We start from the raw sequence: 6000 nt of genomic DNA on the forward strand, positions 1-6000 counted from the left end.
CTGGCAGGCCGGCCACTTCTTGTTACAAAACTGGCCGGTGGCCCCCTCTCTGCAATAAATCTGGCCGGCCGGCTCTCAAAAGTGGCCGGCCATGCTCCAATGTATGCCTTTGGCCCTGTTTTACCCTCCGAGAGAAAGTTTCAAGCATTTCCATGCAACGGATGTGTCGAAGGCCTCTATTTCTCTCTGTTTTGGATGCGTTCCGGCGCCCAGATCGTCCGAAGTACACTTCGTTTTGATTTTGTTTATCGAGTTGTTGTTTTGATTATCGAGTTGCCGTTTTGCTTATCGAGTTGTTTGTCGAGCTGTCGTGTTTCGTGTTTTTGAGTTGTTACTCTTTTTCTAAGCCTTTTGTTTGAGTCTTGTTTATCGAGTTGTAAACATTATTGTATTTTGTTTATCGAGTTGTAAACTTGCTAAGGTTTTTGTTATATCTTAGGAAGTTAGGTTGTTGCGTCGGTTCACTACCTGACTGGGCAAAATGCACAATACATATTTCCATTCGATCTCATTATGATGCAGAATGATGCAATACGATGCTAAGTGTTTAAAATACAATACTTTTTTCAAAAGCTATTTCATTCAATCATGCCTCGCTTGTTACAACATTTTACAGACTAAGGCACAAGTTTTACAGAAAATAAACTGCCTGATAATGTACAAATGTGCTACAACTACTAGCAAAAAGATAAATAAAACAGGGAACAGCCGCATCTGTGCTCTCAAGAGCAGTAATAAGAGGCCCTCTTCGTCCTCTTCTGCGGGACAACCTCTGCACCACCATCATCATCTGGGTCGGAGCTGTCGTCCTCAGGATTCCCTTCAGCCTCACCTTCACTCCCGGAACCAAGACTGGAGTACCCCTCCTCAGCAGATGTCTCTGACTGATGGTCTGTAACCTCCTCCTCCTCCTCCTCATTGGGCTCCGCCTCTATAACATGTGCCCTACGTCTGCGAGAGGACCCTCCTCGAGCTCCTCGGAAAGGCCTGGATGGCCCAACTCCCTGAAAAGGCCTGGATGGCCCAGCTATTCGAAAGGGCCCAGATAACCCAGCACCTCGAAAAGATCCAGACGATCGACCTCCCTGAGAAGGCCCGGGTGGTCCGGCGCGCGACGGAGCGTACACAGGAGGCATCTGAAAGTGAAGAGTTCAATACATCAGTCCAAATATGTACATCAGATGCAGACGCAAGAAAAAACTCCATGAAGTGGGTGCATGCAAACACAGTGTACAAGTGGGGTGTGTATCAAATGTGCTCTACACAAATAGCCTATCAATGCAGTAGAAATCAGCATGTCATCAGAAGTATGATAAATGCCAGAAAACTGAAGGGTACCTGAAAGCCCATGATAGACAACTGTGCCTCCCTCCGCAAGACCATGCCCTCGAGTGAGGCCACCAATCCGATCATCTCCTCCATGTACTCTCTGGGTGGCTGCAGACACAAGCTCAAATCATCAACGAATAAAGGAGTGTCTAAGCATTTGAATGATAGATGAAAAGTAGTAGAACATACCAGCGGTGAGTTGGGATCAATGACATATCGATCACCGGGCATCGGAGGCTCTATCGGGATCAGAATCGGAGAGGTGGTCCCATACTGCCACCCCATCAGCTCAGTCGGCATATCCGGCCACCCAGGATGAGGAAGAGTCGGAGGAATTGAAGGAACCGATCTACCCCCACCTCTCGATGTACCAGCCCTACTAGTGGAAGGAACATCTGTAGCCCGAGCCTGGGCCTGACTCGAAGATGGTGCACCAACAGGTCTCAACGACGGAGTACGGACTCCCGTCAATGGAGGCATCAGATATGTGTGGCGATAAGTGGCATAGTCCCCGTCCTCGAGATGTAGCAAAGCATCAGTGCCCAACATAGCTCTAGTAACATCTTGGGAAGAGAGCCTATCAGCAGTCCACATACTGACTGGGGGTGCTGCGGGAGGGTCCTGAGAAGTGTACCCCCATACCTGACGCAAAAAGCGTTCCCCTAGAAACCATGCTCTACCAACCGGTCCTTCGAGCAGGATCCTGTACTGGGAGGTGCCTGATCCTCCGGCATACTGAAATCGGAGACCATCACCCAAGGGTGCCCAGGGCTGCCATGTAATCTGCGGATAACAAGTGCATAAACCAATCAGAAATCGGGAATATGCGGGGTAAATCAAAGATGAAAATGGAAGGGACTGAGAGTTTTGGAATACCTCCGTCGTTCGCACAGAGTCAAAATACTGCCGTAGATAAAAGAGAGTCTCTCGGGGTCTCAGCCGGTGTTGGCCCTTGAACACCAGTGAGTACGGGGTCATGAGGGGCCCTGCCACCTCCAACTCTGGGGCTAACGTCGGGAAATATACGTAGACCCATAACTAAGAAAAGCAGTGCAGAATGTAAATACAAAGTGCTGAGGGCAAAATACAGACTGTAAAGTGCGTTGTGTGTGCAATGTACAAGTAATGAGAAGCAGAAATGTAAATCAAGAGGACAGAAAGTACCTCCCAGGCTCTCCAATAACCGCCAAGTAAGTCTCCCTGCCCGCGGGAGGTCGCGCTCATGTAACAGTAAAGGGTAGCCAGGCCGGCGCCACCCCAGTCGTACCGACCGACATGTGATAGGTCAACCAGAGCGCTCAACAGATACAGCCCAACCGTGTTCCCTCTATCGGCAAACAGAGTAGTCCCGAAGAGGAACATAAGAAAACCATGGGCATACTGCTCTGCCTCCTCAGTAGTCCCGGGCTCCATCTCCTCCCTCCGAAAATGGGAAGAGAACCAGGTGTATCGGACTCTCCCGGAAGCTCTGTCAACAGGCGGGCGGGCCCCCAGCAAATGTGTCCTAGCGGCCTCCCATTCGCCCATGTCCTCGTCGTAAGGAATGGGCCAACCTCCTATGTCCAGGCCAGTCAATACAGCAAAATCCAGCGGGGTCATAGTCAAATCCCCAGTGGCGGAAAATTGAAAGGAGTTGGTGGTGTCCCACCATCTCCCCACCAAAGCTGCCATCAGTGTCCTCCTGGCAGGACAACGCGATAACCCAACGCAGAAGGCACCGAACCCTGCCAGATCTACTAAATCCCGAACAGCCTCCGGGAGCTCAGTATACCAATCTCTCGCAGCGGTGGAGCCATATCCCCGCACAGTGCGAGAACCAACCTGCATTCAGAATGAATACATATGTCAGTATAAAAATGAATGAGTTGTGTGCCAATGAAATGAATGAGCTGTGTGCCAATGAAATGAATAAGCTGTGTGCAAGTAAATAGGCTGCGTGCGAAGAAAAGTAAGCGAACTGCGTGTTCTACTCTCAATCAGTGTGTGCTGCGTGTTCACCTTCAATTTGGGCTGTGTGTTCAGAAAATCAGAGTTTGGGCTGCGTGTTCTACTCTCAATCAGTGTGTGCTGCGTGTTCACCTTCAATTTGGGCTGTGTGTTTAGAAAATCAGAGTTTGGGCTGCGTGTTCTACTCTCAATCAATGTGTGATGCGTGTTCACCTTCAATTTGGGCCGTGTGTTCAGAAAATCAGAGTTTGGGCAGTATGTTCTACTCTCAATCAGTGTGGGCTGTGTGTTCACCTTCAACTTGGGCTGCGTGTTCAGAAAATCAGAGTTTGGGCTGTGTGTTCTACTCTCAATCAGTGTGGGCTGTGGGTTCACCATCAATTTGGGCGGTGTGTTTAGAAAATCAATGTTTGGGCTGTGTGTTCTACTCTCAATCAGTGTGGGCTGTGTGTTCACCTTCAACTTGGGCTGCGTGTTCAGAAGATCAGAGTTTGGGCTGTGTGTTCTACTCTCAATCAGTGTGGGCTGTGTGTTCACCTTCAATTTGGGCTACGTGTTCAGAAAATCAGAGTTTGGGCTGTGTGTTCTACTGTCAATCAGTGTGGGCTGTGTGTTCACCTTCAATTTGGGCTGTGTGTTCAGAACATCAGAGTTTGGGCTGTGTGTTCTACTCTCAATCAGTGTGGGCTGTGTGTTCACCTTCAACTTGGGCTGCGTGTTCAGAAGATCAGAGTTTGGGCTGTGTGCTCTACTCTCAATCAGTGTGTGCTGCGTGTTCACCTTCAATTTGGGCTGTGTGTTCAGAAAATCAGAGTTTGGGCTGCGTGTTCTACTCTCAATCAGTGTGGGCTGTGCGTTCACCATCAATTTGGGCTGTGTGTTCAGAGAGTTAATGTTTGGGCTGTGTGTTCAAATCCCAATCAGTGCGTGCCGTGTCTTCACCATCAATCTGAGCTGCGTGTTCAGAAAATCAGAGTTTGGGCTGCGTGTTCTACTCTTAGTCAGTGTGTGCTGTGTGTTCACCTTCAAATTCGGGCTGTGTGTTCGACAAATCAGTGTTTGAGCCGTGTGTCCACTTCTTAACTAATGTGTGTTGTGCGTTCGCAATCAATTAATGAGCCGAGTGTTCAGAAATTCAAGTGTTTAAACCACATGTTCAGGATGCAAACAAAGTACTATGTCATAGGCTAAACTGTGTGTTCAAGCATGGCAAAGGCACGAAATGCACGAAAAATGCAGAAAATGAAGTAAATACCTCTCGTGCCTCATAGGAGAGGTAATGCTCTGGCTCTCGCAGAAGTAGATCTCCGGGTACTCGATCATTAAAATCAGTAAAGTGACGAAAAATGGCCCGGGGAAGAACATGTGCCGGCGGGGCATACCTCTCGGGAATAAAGGGTCGAACCCTCGGAGGCAAAGTCATGACATCAAAATCATCCCCGGCACCCAGAGAGCCTCCACCATGAGTAAAATTACCCGACATTTCGGAAAATCTGCAAAAGGGGCAAAATTGAGCGAAAATGAGCAAAAATTGAAAAAAGTCAACAAAAGTCAACCCTTGGGAAGTGAAAAAGTCAACAAAAGTCAACTCCCGAGAAAATCTTCCAAATATTGAGACAAACTCACCTCAAGTGGCGAAAATGAGAAAAGAAGCCCCGAAACCAAAATTTAATCGGTTCAAAGTGCTTGAAACTGAATGTTTTCGCGAAAACAACTTGCGTGGGGCATTGGAAAACGCGTATAGAGCTCAGATCTGAGGGAGAAAATGGTTTGGGAAGCAAGAGGAGAAGATTTCGTGGCTGAGGTTATGAGCTCAAAGTGTTTGGGTGAGAGAATATAAAGAAAAGAAGGTGAAAAGACCAATTTGCCCGCGGATTTGGGCTGGTGGCCGGCCGGCCACCTTTTCTGGCTGGCCGGCCATTCTCTTTTTGAAAAGTAGCCGGTGGCCTCCCCTTGGGAAAATAACTGGCCGGTGGTATCCCCCACATGCTCACCTAGCTCTCTGCAAATTTTGAGGAAGATCGGAGTTCCCAGGACCTGAAAAAATTCAAGAAAAGTGCACTTTCTGTCGCGAAATTGCTCCGCCGGAACTTCAGCTTCAAGTTCTGACATGTGTCTCATCATTATTCATCGAAATCAAAATGTATCCCTTTTGAATGTTTTGTAGCCTTTCCAGGAAGTGAATCGGAGACCGTGATCGAGTCGCCTTCGCCGAAATACACGTTTCCTTGCTCGTTATTTCGTAACAAACGGGCACCTTAATTTATGCTCGTTTTGCACTATCATGCACATAACTTGCATTCTCATGAGCATACTTGCATTATTATGTACATTTCTTGATATTGCCATACCTCTGTGCTTGAGCATGCGTTGTCACACACGTTCCTTTCTCGCATCGCGATGCATTCACTCGCCGGCACTGCGTGTGTCAAACTTTCGGAATCACATTGAATATATGTTGTTAGCATATTGTGCTTGTTAAATTCCTCTCTTTTGCAGGCACGATATTGTATGTACGGTTCATTTGAGACTGGTACGACCAGACGAATCGCGCAGGTATCGTATCTTCTCCGTGTGAGACGCGACGAGAATTGAACAATTCTCCACATTCTTAACTGCATGAAATGTAGTTGTTGCTTTGCATTCTTGCTTAAAACTGTTGCATCTATTTGCGAATACTTGCTTCATTACAGCTTGCTGCATTTGCATGATCATTGAGTTACC

This window comes from Camellia sinensis, chromosome 9 (genome assembly GCF_055761805.1).
Source record: "Camellia sinensis isolate YWXY chromosome 9, ASM5576180v1, whole genome shotgun sequence".
In the NCBI taxonomy this organism is placed as follows: domain Eukaryota; kingdom Viridiplantae; phylum Streptophyta; class Magnoliopsida; order Ericales; family Theaceae; genus Camellia; species Camellia sinensis.